At 40.7% G+C, this 14,967-nt stretch overlaps 1 long non-coding RNA gene across 1 annotated transcript; it reads left to right on the top strand.

Moving 5' to 3' along the window:
- The first annotated feature begins 2,280 nt into the window (after nucleotides 1-2,280).
- On the top strand, nucleotides 2,281-13,528 carry LOC141421320 (uncharacterized). Its single transcript, XR_012445915.1, has 5 exons — nucleotides 2,281-2,475; nucleotides 8,722-8,941; nucleotides 9,034-9,109; nucleotides 9,220-9,345; nucleotides 12,808-13,528. It is a non-coding gene; the product is annotated as an uncharacterized lncRNA (long non-coding RNA).
- The last annotated feature ends 1,439 nt before the right edge of the window (nucleotides 13,529-14,967 follow it).

Here is a 14,967-nt window from a genome sequence, read left to right as displayed (position 1 = left end):
CGTGTTTTCCACCTCCAGCCTTTTTCTACCTCCAGGAAGGCTGGAGTGGAGAGTATGTTAATTTAGGAAGGGGTTGTACAAACACAGAAACTTTGTAAAAAGTATACTCTGGGTTGATGACAATCTGAAAAGTAAGGCCCCTTTTATAGGAAGGTAAATGTAGAGGGAAGAGAATTGAGGAAGGATGAGGACAAGGGCAGGGTGGCCCTACATTCATATCCCTGGATGGCACATACACAGGGTCCAAGGTACAGGGGTGGCATTGCAGGAGTTGAAGGCAGCTTGCTGAGGTGAGAATCTTGGTCCTTCCATGGATGGGTGGTGATAGGGACTACATATTCCTTCTGCTTTCTGTTACTTCTTTCTTCTTAAGGAGATCTTTGTTTAATGACATTTAAATACACAATGAAATTTTATGTAGCCATGAAGAAGAACAAAATGTTATCATTCACTTGTAAATGGATGGAATTGGAGAACATCATTCTGAGTGAGGAGAAACCAGCATTGAACCCCTGATAAGACACATTCCCTGGAGTGATTGGGTCTACTACCTTGTGGTAAGTTGATGATGGATGTAGCAGTGTTGTTACTGAAAAAGAAACTTCCTTTGCATAAAAATTTGCCTTCTGGAACCCTCATACACTGCTGGTGGGAATGCAAGCTAGTGTAATCACTCAGGAAAACAATATGGAGGCTTCTTAAAAAACTAAACATAGATCTGCCATATGATCCAGCAATCCCACTCCTAGGGATATACCCAAAGGAATGTGACTCAGGTTACTTGAGAGGCACCTGCCAACCTATGTTTATTACAACACTATTCACAATAGCCAAGTTATGGAAACAGCCAAGATGCTGCACTACTGACGAATGGATCAAGAAAATGTAGTATTTATACACTATGGAATTTTACTCAACCATGAAGAAGAAGAAAATCTTATCATTCGCAAGTAATGGATGGAATTCAAGAACATCGTCCTGAGCAAAGTTACCCAGGCTCAGATGACCAAAAATCATATGTTGTCTCTTATATTCAGACTTTAGACCTATGGCAAATACTGCAATGTGGTTGAACTTGGGTCACATGATGAAGGGAGAGCACATACGGGAGGTATGGGGATAGGTAAGAAACCCAAAACTTGAAAGAATTTGGTGTCCCCACTGCAGAGGAGCTAATACAGTAAACTTAAAGTGACAGAGGTCAATATGGGACGGTGAATGGGAAGTAGTGAAGAGATCAGGTAGACATGAATCAACTCAGATTGTAATACACTTATACATGGAATCAATACTAGGAATCTCTCTGTATAGCTCTCCTATACAGAGCAAAAATGCTTTGTCTTTCTTATTATTGCTTATGTCTTCTCTTCAACAAAATTGGAGGAAAGGGCAGAGCAGGTTCTTCCTGGAAGCAAAGGGGGGTGGCTGGGAGAGGGAGGGGTTGGTAAGCAGGGGGGAGAAATGACCCAAACAATGTATGTACATATGAATATATCAATAAAGAAAAAAAATTTGCCTTCCCTATAGATACTGCTTCTGCCCAAGCTGTATCTGTGGACATAACCCAGTGACTTACCTATCCTCGTGGTATTCTCTACAGCATGGTTACTGGTCAAGAAACTCCCTTAACTGCAAGTTACTTGTGGCAACAGCCCATGCTCATGGAGTTTACCATCTTAACATGTTCCTCACCATCTTAAATATAGTAATGCCCTTTTGATAATTCAGAGACAGCTGGGCGCCAATGCTCATATCTGTAATCCTAGTTAGTCAGGAGGCAGAGATCAGGAAGACTGAGGTTCAAAGCATTTCCATGCCACTAGTTTAGGAGACTCTATCTCAAAAATAGCCAACATAAAAAAGGGCTGTCAAATCGGCTGAAGTGGTAGGGTGCCTGCCTAGCAAGCATGAGACCTTAATTTCAAACTCGAGTACCACCAAAAAAAAAAGAAAAAAAAACAGAGACAGAACTTTGTTGGATAAGGAAAAATTTCTACAGGAGGCTGTCTCTATCCAATAGGTGGTGGAATGTCTGCCATTGCCAAGACTTAAGGGATGGAAATGGAAATTCTACTTGTCCCTATTACCCCTTGTCATCTACTGGCAAAATTTTTGCTTCTTGTTCTCTTGACAATGTACTCTGCTTGTTTAGAGGTCTTAGGTTTTTGTTGTTTTTTTGTTTTTCTTTTTGGTTATACTAGGGATTGAACTCAAACCTTCTACAACTTAACCCAGGCTCTTGGTCCTTATATTTCGTTTGTTTTTCAGAAAAGATCTCATCATTTCCTCAGGCCAGCTCTGATCCTCTGCCTCCTGAGTAACTGGGACCAAGGGATGTGCTACCACACTCAGCTTTGTTTGCTTGGTATTTCTTTTTCTTCACTGGGATTTGAACTCAGGACTTCACACTTGCTAGGCAGGCACTCTACCAGATGAACGATGTCTCCATTCCTTTTCGTTGTGGTTATTTTTGAGGTAAGTATTTTTGCTCAGGCCAGCCTGGACCATGATAGTCCTCTATTAAGGTTCCCGCTATCCCTGGGATGACAGTTGTAAGCCACCATACCCAGCATTTTTCCTTAAGATAGGGTCTCACAAACTTTCTTGCCCTGGATGTCCTGCAGCCACAATTCTCCTAATCTCAGCCTCTCCTAATTTCAGCCTCTGTAGAATTACGGAGTAAGTCACCAGCACCTGGCTTCCAGCTTGTTTTTGAGACAGGGTCTCAATATCCTTTGCCCAGATTGGGCTCAAACTGCAATCCTCCTACTTCCACTGCCTTGGTAGTTGCCCTACAGGTCTTAGTTTGGTGGTCCTGGAGGTTCTAGTCAGGGCCTTGCATGGCTAGGCAGATATTCTATCACTTGAGCCACAGCAATTATTTTTACGTTGGTTAGGTTTTTGTTTGCCTTTTTTTTTTTTTTTTGGTGGTACAAAGGATGAACATGATCAGGTCTTTGACAGTTGCTAGGCAGATGCTCTACCACTTGAGCTAAGCCTCCGACCTGCTTTAGTTTTTGAGATAGGGTCTCCCTTTTTGCCCAGGCCAACCTGAGACTCTGTCCTCCTATTGGTGTCTCCCCATGTAGCATGAGAAGTCAGATGCATGCCTTTGGTTGAAATGCGACCTTGCTAACCTTTTCCTAGGCTCACCTCGAACTGCAATCCACATGATCTCCACATCACTAATAGTTAGGATTCCAGGTGTGAGCCACCATGCCCAGCCTTGAGTCTTAGATCCAAAAGAAGGAATTTTTCTACCAGGTGATATCACAGTGATTCCATTGAACTGGAAGTTGCCAGCATGGGCAAATAGTTCATGTGACCTTGTGATGAAAATAACCAGAGAAAAATAGACTGGAGGTATGGCTCAAGTGTAGAATGCCTGCTTTACAAGTTTAAAGTCCTGAGTTAAAACCTATGTACCCCCCCAATACACACACAAATGAATGTGTGCTTTTAGGTTACTTTCAGCCATTGATACATTGAAGGCATATCTCTTATTTATAATAACAGGATAGAAATGTTAATAGTACACATTCACATTTCCTTGATCATAGGATCTGAGGACATTCCTATTAGTTGGGTCCACTAATGAAAATGAAATTGCACTGTAGGTTAAACAGAGAAATTTTAGTGTATTGAAGTTCTAACCTTTCATTAAAAGTGTTACAAGAAAGTACAAGGAAACACTGGCTGAGGGTGAATTCCCAAGGAAGACAGACTTGGAAATGTCCCTTCCCCAAATCTGATTTCCTTCTTCATTAGAGCAGTGGAGACCCAGGAGTTTCTTGCTTGCCCTGGCTGGATCTGGTCTGCAGCCAATGCGACCTATCAGTGTGCATGTGGGGCACAGATGATGGGCAGCAAGTGCCATAAGCATGAAGAGGGAGTGGTGAGGGGTGCAGTAAAGCCATGCAATTACCTACAGGAAATGTGGCTCATTGTGAACCTGGGGGTACGGGGCTTGAGCAGGGCAGTTATGTCTAGACAAGGTCATGGCTGTGGTGTTGCTGACCAAGTTCATTCTGGGTATGTGCTGTAGATAGATCCCCACAGTATCTTCACACTTAAGCCATTTGAAAGTCCTGTTTCTCTTTGTAATTATTTTATTTTATTTTTTTGGTGGAAGCTCTGGGGTTTGAATATAGGACCTTTTTATTGCTAGGCAGGTTTTTTGCCATTTGAACCACTTTACATGCTACTCCTCAGAGGAGCCTTTTACGTGAAGATATTGAGAAGCGTTTGCCCATTGTATAGCCTCTTGCCAGTGGCTCACACCTGTAATCTCAGCCAAGAGGATTAGGAGGCTGAGATCAGAAGGATCTTGGTTCAAATCCAGCCCTGGGCAAATAGTTCCAAAATAACCAGACAAAACAGACTGGTGGTGTGCATCAGGCAGTGGAGTGCTTGCTTTGCAAGCTGAAGTCCTGAATTCAGAAATCAATCACCTCCCCACCCCCAGAAACAGGTATTGCAGTGTTTACTTAATATGAAAGTAAGAAAACTGGCTTTTTGAGGAGGTGTTGGGGATCAAACCCTGGACCTCACACATGCCAGGGAAGTGCTCTACCACTGTGTTGGAACTTCAGTTCAATTTCTTAGTTTTAAAGTGTATTTTTTTTTCTTTTTGGCAGCACTAAGGTTTGAACTCAGGGTGCTTTTACTGCTTGAGGCACTCCACCAGACAAGTACATTTAATTTTTCGAATTAAAGGAAAATAACATTAAGTTCCCATACTTTCATACCTCAACACCATGGTTATGAATATTCTATGTCCTTTAATGAAGAAATTCTCCTGAATCATTTGAAACCTAACCCAAAGAGGTTCTTCATGGCTCTTTAAGCAGGAGTTGCTACCTCCTTGGAGCTCTCTGTGTACTCTTGTTATTACAGTCAATGTTGCTGTGGAGTCTGCATAGTTAGTTGAAGAATTTGAGGACTATTCTTCATATTGTCCACATTCCCTACCCTTAGCACAGTTCCTTGTTTTGAGTACACCTTATTAAATGTTATGTGAACTGTTTATGTTATATCTTAGATAAGAAAGCTTGAGCTCAGCTCAGTGATTCTCATAGAATGTTACAGAGTTCATGTCTTTGACACCTACCAGGTTGGTTGCTTCCAAGTCACAGTCCCTCTCTTCCAGAGATTTCAGGACAGTCTACAGGCTTGAGATGAAGGTGAGCATGCCTTAGGAATGCCAAGGAAGGGAAGGGTCTGGGAAGTGAAGTCTTTACTCACTGTGAAAGGAGTTGACTGGTGAAGTGAGGGGCAGGGCGGTTGCTCTGTACAGACTAGCCTGGACAAGTACACAAAGGCATGGCAAAGTGTGACTCATTTGGAACAGTGCAGGTCCCTGCTTCAGGCTCAAGCCTAGGAGCCAGTAGGTAATTGGTGGGAAACAACGGATAGGATGGGGCTACTTAAACCCAAGACGTCAGGTCTAATCTGAAGACACTTGGGGAGTCATCCATATGTGGGAGACAGTCACATATTCTGTGTGAAGGAACAAGGCAGTGGTGTTCATGACAAGGTTGTAGCCATGAGCTAGAAAGAAAGGAGAGGGGCTCAGGAGAGATGGGTCTGGGATGTTTGTGAGTAGATTTTCATGATCCTTTTGCTGATGTTTTTAAAGAAAGTGACCCAACTGCATTAAAGCTGAGCATGAGCTTGCATAAACAGGAACTTATGTGCATCCCACAGCCGCCAAGTACAGGAAACTGAAACAGTACAGATGTGAGCCTGACTTTGTTACACTGTGTTATATGCTGTAATAGTCTCCCATGTGCAAGCTGTTCATCATTTAACACTTAAATTTAAAATGTGAGTTTCACACCAGTAATAACTCAGACATTGCCACAATAAAGATATGAAATCACAAAGGAAACAGGTGAATTTGAAACCAAATATATGCTTGTGATTAGGAGATTGTAGCCAAATCTTTTAAACTCAGTTAAATGTAGTTCATATTTACATAATATATATGAGTAGTCATATACAGCTATATATAATGCATAGATAAATTTATATATATATATATATATTTGCATATAATATCTATATATTTACATAGTATATTTTTTATAGTTTAAATTTTATATCGCCAAGCAGAAAATGTTAGTTTCTCATAAAATTTTTCTAAAGATTTCTCCCCATAAAGCTTGAAATTTGGGATCAGTCTCAGAACTATCTTCCTTGAAAATTAGGCACTAAAAATATATTATACAGTTATAATTTAAAATTCATGCTACCCATTTTTGTTTTTTGGCAGTACCTGGATTTGAAGTCAGGGCTTTGTGCTTTGCTAGTCAGGTGCTCTTCCACTTGAGTCACAACACCAGGAGTCTGTGTTAGTTACTTTTCAAATAAGATTTTATTTATGCCCAGGCTCCTTGCACAAACATTCTCCTATTTACACTTCCCATGTAATTTTGGAATTACAGAAACATACCAGCATACCTAGCTGTTGGTTGAGATGGGGTCTTGGGAACTTTTTGACTGAGCAGACTTTGAACCAAAGTCCTCCCAATCTCTGCCTCCTGAGTAGCTAGAATTATATACATGGACAATTATGTCCAACTATGGTACCCATTTTATAAAGACAAAGCATAAGAATATATAAATGTAAGGGAGTAATTGGTAAGTACAAATCTAGACACCAGGTTGTTTATCATTAAGAACTCAGTGGAAAAATTAGATTGTGCTTGACAGCAAAGATTATTTGGTTCTAAGCTGTAGCAGCTTCTTTTCATGGATTCTTGAAAGTTCTGCAATACCAACAACTTACTTAGACATAAGGAGATAATTTGCATTTCTGTACATTTAGGTTAGTTACAGAAACCTGTAAAACATTTAATCTTTTACTCATATCTTTAAGTAAAGGAAACTTGTATTTATTTTGTGGTAAAGTAGATGTCCTTCATTATATAAATATGAAAGAAATAAAAGAGTTGGAGATAAGAAGGGAAATAAAGGGTATTTGGACATACTAGGAATCCAGTAAGGTCATTTGACATTTATGTATATATGATTTCATACATAGTTCCTGGCTCATAACTCCCTCCCCAAGGCAGTTCATAGAAAATAAAGCTATACTCTCCCCCTGCCTTTTTGTTTTGTTTTGTAGCTTGGCCATAAAGATACTCTCTGACCCTCCATATTTGATAGCATGTCATGAGATCCCCTTTTCAAATGTCCTGAAGAAGGCAGGCCACATAGAGAGGCTCAGGCATCTGAATACACAGGCCTTGGTGGGTTCCCCACTCATCCATCAAACATGTGATCAGCCTATGTCCAATCACATTTCTACATGTTATCCATGTGTATGCAATGAAGTGTCCATAAAAATCCAAAAAGACAGCATCTGGATAGTCCAGACAGCTGACCACATGGATGTTAATGGAGGATGGCGCACCCAGAAAGGCCATGGAAGCTCTTTACCCCTTTCTCCTTTATCTGCCTGATGTGTTTCTTCATCTGTATCCTTTGAAATACTATTTATAATAAATTATTAAATGTGTTTCCTTGAATTCTGTGAGTCAGTTACATTCATGGAAATCAAAAAGAGGTTTGTGGGAAGCCCAATGCATAGCCACACACACCACAGAGTAAACAACCTGGGGCTTGTGACTGACATCTGAATTGAATTGGACATAGGGGTCAGTCTTGGGGACTGAGCCCTCAACCTGTGGAATCTGATGCTGGCACCAGGTAGATAGTGTTAAGCGGGCATTGAATTAGAGGACATACTTGTTCAGAATTGCTTGCTTGCTTGTTTATGTGTGGAGAGAAACTTCCACACATCAGGTGTCAGAAGTGATCTGTGTTGTATAGTAGGAGAAAATGAGTTTGAGTCTGGGTTTGTTTTTTTCTACACAGTCATGAAAGTTAAAAGGTAAGCACAAGCCATAAACAAGGCAAGCATAACAGAAAAAAATAGTTACAAGCATAGCAAGGGAGCCAGGCATTTCATGCTTGTAATCCCAGTACTCAGGAGGCAGAGATCAGAAAGATCAAGGTTCAAAGCCAGCCCCAGGCAAATAGTTTGTGATATCCTAGTTTGAAAATATCCAACCCAAAACAGGAGTGGTGGAGTGACTGAAGTGGTAGAGTGCCTGCCTAGTAAAAATGAGGCCCTAAGTCCAAGCCCCAGTACCTAATAAAAAGGTGAATAATAAAGAGTGAGGATAAAGGAGCATTCACTGTGAGGACAGTAGAAAGTAGAGGGCAGGTGAGGAAAAACAGTAGCTGCTGTGTTACCTGAACCCCACAGTCTCAGTAGTATAAACATGGTAGAGGATACTTCTTTTTATGTCCACTTTCAGGAAGGGTATGTCTATTCAAGTGCTGCACCTCCAATTAGCAGTTCTGGGATCCAGACCCCCTTCCACAAAGTGGTTCTGTCATTTCCAACCCAAGCCTTCCAAGAATGTAGAAGGAACGTGGAGAGAGTGAAGTTTCAGAGGTTTTAGGAGCTCAGTGTGGAAGTGATCATTTCACTCATTGGTTAGAATATAGTCACAGGCCACAACTTCTTTGAGAAAGACTGGGAAATAAAGTTTATTTGTGGCCCCAGAAGGAGAAGACAGGTTTGTGACTAACATCGAACAGTCTGTGCCACAACTGTTAGTAAGTGAGAGACTCAACAGAGTGCAAAAGGACAGCTAAAATGGAAATGATGCCAATGTGAAATGTCTATAGTCTATTGTCACTTCTTAGTTAAGCAGTTTTTCTCATCTGGGACATGACCTGCCCTGGGAGACATTTTCTGTTGCCAACACTTGATGAACACTGCTACTGGAATTTATTGGGCGTAGAAGTTAAGGATGATGCCAAATACCCGACACTGCACTAGACAAAGGATTAAATGGGCTACAGCACCCCCCATGAAAGGTCAAGAAGATAATGTTTGAAGGAAGAAAAAAACGGCAAATAGAAGGTGAGATGCTGTGTTTTAAACTTAGAAATAAAGAAAGTAAGATGTGGCACCACAGAAGCTTTATCTTAATTATCTCTATTTTTTTGAAACAGGGTCTCACGATGTAACTCAGGCTGGCCTCAAGCTTGTGATCCTCCTGCAACAGCCTCTTGAGTGCTAGAATTACAGGTGTGTACCACCACAGCTAGCTGAGAATGTTTTATAGAACTACTAATGTAATCTCAATATCTAATGGAGTATAAAGTGATTTCATCTAAAGTCATTTCTCACTGTTTCAGATCACAGCCCTCACATAAAGTGAATCTGCTCTCAGGAAGCCTCTGACGCCTGTGGCAGGCTTGGAAATTTTTTTGATTTTCAAGGAGACCAGGCTCAGCAAGGTGGAGCCATCATTTTTAGTCCAGGTGAGTTCAAGGCCCAGGTCATGCTGTTAAATTCTGGTGCCTTTTACAATTCCAAAGGCCAGGCATTTACTCCATAAGGTGGCACCATGTGAAAATGGGCAGCTTGCCCTTATAGGATGCAGTGCTTTTGTAGGGATGTCTTCTGTCTTCAGAGACTTCTGTGCCTTTTAAGGTCTGTGAATTTGATAAATGTGCCCATCACTCTAAACCTGAATGAGTGTGGGGGTTTGGGATAGGGTATGTCAGCTGTTAGTGATTTGTGTATGACTATTAGTCTTTAAAAAGCTCAGTGGGAGAACACAGGCTTAGCATTGTGAAGCCCTGGGTTCAATACTCAACACCAAAAATAAAATACATACATAAATATCTCAGTGGAGATAAACATTTTTGAATAGAGGAAAATCACCAAGCACTTTCTTTTTGTTGGTGAAAGAATCTTATCTATTTATTTTACTTAAGCCTAACAAAATGATGAGACTTGCATTGTCTCAGAAAGGAAGACCGTCCCAGGGATGGGCGATTCAGTAAGAATTTCCTAGCTAAGCTCAGTGGCTCAGGCCACGTGAGTAGCTAGAGATCAGGAGGATCAAAGTTCTAGGCCAGCATGGGCAAAAAAGCCCATGAGACACCATCTTAACAACAGCTGGGAGTGGAGATGTGTACCTGTCATCTGATCTATGCAGGGAAGCACAAATAGGAATATTATGGTCTATGTCAGCTTTGGCATAAAGTGAGACCCTATCTCAAAAGTAAGCCATAAAATGGGCAGGTGGAGTGGCTCAAGTGGTCGAGCAGTTGCCTGACAAATGCAAAGTGCAAGGCTGTGAGTTCATACTGCAGTACCACCAAAAAAACAAAGAAATGACATAGGCCACATACTTTTCATGACTTTATTCATTAGTTTGGACCACCTGAGGTCATGTGGCTCCAGTCTTCTCATTGTGGAGAGTTGAATCTCTAACTTCTTGGATTATTGCAATAAGGAGGAAACACCACATAAGGCAATGCCAAAAAGCCTAAATCATTATGCTTTTTTCTTCCTTTTGTTTTTTGTTTGCTTGTTTTTTTATGTACTGGGATTTGAACTCAGGGTCTTGTACTTGCCAGACAAGTGTCTTACTACTTGAGCCATACCTCCAGTTCTAAATCCAGATTTTTAAAGGAAGTCTTTAGGAAGATTTTGACTGAGTATTATGACTTTTGGACTTTATTGCAGCTACAATCTTCCTTTCCCTACCTCTCATGAACTTATAGCATTTAGATTAGTTTAAAAAGAAGCCATTTGGAACTGGGGTTATATCTCAGTGGCAGAACACATGCTTCCTGGTTTCAGTCCCCAGCACCAAAAACTAAAGTCCCATAAAATTGCCCCAAATGCCATTGAGCTACTTGAGTTTTTATTTGTTTGTTGTTGTTCTTGGGAACAAACTTGGGCCTCACACATGCTAAGCAAGTGTTTTAGTGCTGAGCTACACCTCTAAACCTAGCATGTAGTTTTCTGTTTAGTTTTGTTTTTGTTTTTTGCAGCACTAGGGGTTGAACCCAGGGTCTTGTTCACATGTTATTGAGATGCTCTATCACTGACCTACACACTCAGCACTCAGAGCCATATATATTTTTTTGCAGTACTAGGTTTGTGCACATGGCCTTTTGTGCTAAGCAGGTGCTCTACCACCTGAGACCCTACTCCAGCCCCAGAGTCATATTTTTGAATGAGGAATTTCCATCCTGAGACTAGAAGGGGGTTATTATTATTGAGTCCTTCTCCATGTCTCTTAATCTCTTGACCACACCTTCAATGGAGTAAGAGAGAAGAGCTCACTATTTGCATTCCAAAAAGATCACATGGTGCTACTGAGTATGTGTGATTTTAAACAAAGATCTACATCATCATGGATAACCCAGTATTACATTTTGCCTTGCTTGATAACGAACCAATTTAGGATCATAAACATAAGGATTACTAGAGATGGCATATGAGCACAATGCAGAAAATACGCCACTGAGTCTAATGGTTTAAGTGAAAATTCTGGTCTTTAGTCCAACAAACTAAGTAAGCAGCATCCAGACTGTAGTTATGAATTATCTGAGCTGATATAAGAATTGTGGACATCTGTGTGTATTGTTACCAATTGTATTAATGCCTTATTTTGAAACCTCTTTTAGGCTGTGGCTATAAACCACACTGATTATTAAATCAGCGTTTTGGGGTGATTTCTGTGTATGTGGTGCTGGGGATCAAACCCACAGCTCCAGGGAAGATAGGCAAGTGCTTTAGCACTGGACTCTACCCCAAACACTGGAGTGATTTTTTTCAAAGCAAGTGCTTTGTTACATGATGGTATATATTTAAGAAACAGGTGATTTTATAGCTTGATATCTGTGTTAATCCTGTGTTCTGCCTGCTTGACAGGACATTCTATTTAATTACATTTAACGAAACCTAACGGAAGTTTATAACTTAAGATTGCTTCCCCCACATCTCACAAAATATTAAGCATTACATTTATTTCACCATATCCTTGACACACTTTATTACCATAACACAAAATTATGCTGGCACTATCTAGTGAGAAAAATGTACTCCCGGTGATTAGCTTTTCCATTTGTACTACTTAAAAGTTGAACAGCTTCCTTGATTTCAGTAATCAGTAAATCTGAATAATCCTCACTATGCAAACCTCTGTCTTTTATTCCTAGCTCTTCCAGGTAACAACATCCATCTCCTACACCACAATAGAAGTGGGTTGGGTCACAAATCCATAAACTCAGCTTTACAGCTCACAGGCAAATCAATCATAAAGAGGTCATCCCTTTCTCCCTCCTTCCCTGGCTTCTCTCTTTCTCTCTCTCTCTCTCCCCCACCTCCTTCTCTCCCTTTCCTCCCTCTCCTCCTTCTCCCTCTCTCTTTGTTTTTTGGTTTCTTTTTTCAGTACTGGTGCATGAACTCATTGCCTTGCACTTACTATGCACCCTGCCATTTAAGCCATGCCCCCAGCCCTTTTTGCTTTAGTTGTTTTTCCAATAGAGTCTCACTTTTCTGCCCAAGTCAGCCTGGACCAAGATTCTCATAATGTGTGCCACCACTCCCAACTTTTATTGGTTGAAGTGGGATCTCACCTACTTTTTGCCTGGGCTGACTTCCAACTGTGAGCCTCATGATAGTCACCTCCCGAGTAGCTGGGATTACAAGTGTGAGCCATTGCACCTGGCTAATTTCACTCATTTTAATTTTCAATGCCAAGTTTTATTGTGGTCTGGAAATTTAATACAGGGACTCACATGTGCCAGACAAGTGCTTTAGTTCTGAAATACATCCCTGGCATTTCTTCCAGGTATTTTATTTTTTATTCTTTATTGCATATATTAATTGTACAGAAAGGTTTTGTTGGGATATTTCCATACATGCATATAATGTACTTTGATCATATCCACCCCCTTATCCTCCTCTCCCCCTGAAAGCACTGCAGCTGTTGGTGGGCAATGAGCACTTGGAGGTGAGAGAGCTGCAATTCAAGAACAGAACCTGGCACACAACAGGATGTTATGTGCCCTACTGTTTGCCATAAGCAAGGCCTGTGTGGGCATGGTGGCCATGCTCAACCACCTGGGCTTCATGGCCATCAAGTCCCTGACCTTGAGCCCCTGTACAGGAGCTGCAGAAGAAGGAATTCTACACCTATGAGGAGGACCTTGATTGATTCTGGCCCATCATCCTGGCAGCTCACTGCCAGAAGTATGCTGCTACTGAAGGGCATCAGGATACAGCAGCCTCATGACTATTTCTGCAAGTGTAGTGACTGCAGTGAGGAGTAGAGGCACCACTGGATGACTCCCACTGGATGACTAATGCCTCCAAGGGACTGACAAGCCCTGTGTACCTGTCCTTATCCAGGTAGGACCTTGTTCTCACAATCCTGGAGCTCAGCAAGGAAGTAGCCAACATAAAGAAGGAGTTTTAGGTAAGGGCTGCACTCCCCCTAGAGCACTAACTCACATTGCCAGGCTTGGAACCCTCGCTAAGTTGCTCTGGAATCAGTTTTGCCAAGTGGATTTTAAAGCATGTTCAGAGCCAATCTGATGATCCCACTGCTTCTCTGCTCCAACAAGAATGATGTGTTAAATTCACTTTGGGAATGTACATATTCTGTATCATAGAGCTGTAATTATGGTGTTACTGTGTTCTGAGTAAAATTTCTTTTAAAAAAGAGATCTTTTGAAATTCTTTGGCCTGAGTTGTAGTTATTTTTTCCTTAGTGTAACACAAAAGTGGATTAGTTTTGTTTGTTTTATTCCCATGAATGGGTGCATTGTTCCTGGAGGTGCTGCCATTCCAGGTCCACACTTGGAGTGGACACCCTTATTCCACATCCATGCAATAGTGTGAGTTTGGAAGGCCCTATTCATCAGCCCAAGTGTTTGTATATCCCTTTAGAGTTGAGCCAACTGATCAATATAAAATGCTATTAAAATTAATCCATTAATGTGACGAATGTCTCTTCTTGAAATAGCCAATTGGATGCTCAGAATGATGAGCCACAAATGTCAGGTGTCAGTGGGTGTGTATGTATGAGACAGTATCTGACCTTTTGTGTGTGTATGTGAGTGTGTATGTGTAGTAGTTTGAGAGTATGTGTATGTATGTGAGAGTGTGTATGTGAGTGTGTGTGAGTGCATGTGTTAGTGTGTGGGATGTGTGAGTGTATTGTGTGAATGTGACTGAGTGTGTGAGTGTATGTGTGAGTGTATATGTGTGTGCGAGTGTATGTGTATGAGTTTTTTGTGTGTGAGTGTGCATGTTTGTGAGTTTTTCTTGTCCTTTGTGAACTATTTGTAGGACTTACAAATAATATACTCCTCTATCTCTTTTGATAGGATCTAAAACCTGTTAAAATAATGTTCAACTTAAAAAAAGCTATATTACCAAATATTTTTTTAAAAAATGTCAAGTGTATGTTTTTGACAAGGTAGGTATAAGGACATGAAATGCTGACTTGCTAGATTGAGTTAGTGATTTATGAAGCACCGAGGTTAGTCTCATCAGTTTTCAGTAGTTTTAACTGGTTCTTTATTTGTAGATTCAAATTGTTTTACTATTAAGATAGTTGTCTCATCCTTCTGACACCTACATTTGAATGTTCTTTTTCAAGATTTCATAAAGAGACTTCTCTCCTTTATTCCCATCTGGCGATGTGTATTTTCTAAACACTTTGGAGCCACTGTCAAATGCTTTGAAGAGAAATGTATCCAGTTGTACCATTATCCCTGTGCTGCTGGAGCTGGCACATTACAGGATTTGCCTCATTGTCCGTTTGTGTAGAAGACATTGACCCAGCTCCTGAGAGATGTTATTTTACTACAGATAATAGTCTTAGTCTTTTGAGAAGTTGTTTACTTTAAAAAGCATGTGTAAATTCTCTTAAAGCTATTTTGTTAATATTAAAAGTTAACATTATACAATATTGGTAGTTCCTTTGCCACGAGTCTTTGTGGGGAAATGTGTTATTAACAATCTCTTTAAAATTATTTACAGTTATTTCCTCAGAAATTTAACTTTTTTTTCCAAATACAAGTTAAAATTGGCATGGCAGTGTGTGCTTCCCATTTCCAGTGACAATGAGA

This window comes from Castor canadensis, chromosome 3, assembly GCF_047511655.1.
Source record: "Castor canadensis chromosome 3, mCasCan1.hap1v2, whole genome shotgun sequence".
NCBI lineage: Eukaryota > Metazoa > Chordata > Mammalia > Rodentia > Castoridae > Castor > Castor canadensis.
This window is presented reverse-complemented; position numbering and strand designations above follow the sequence as displayed.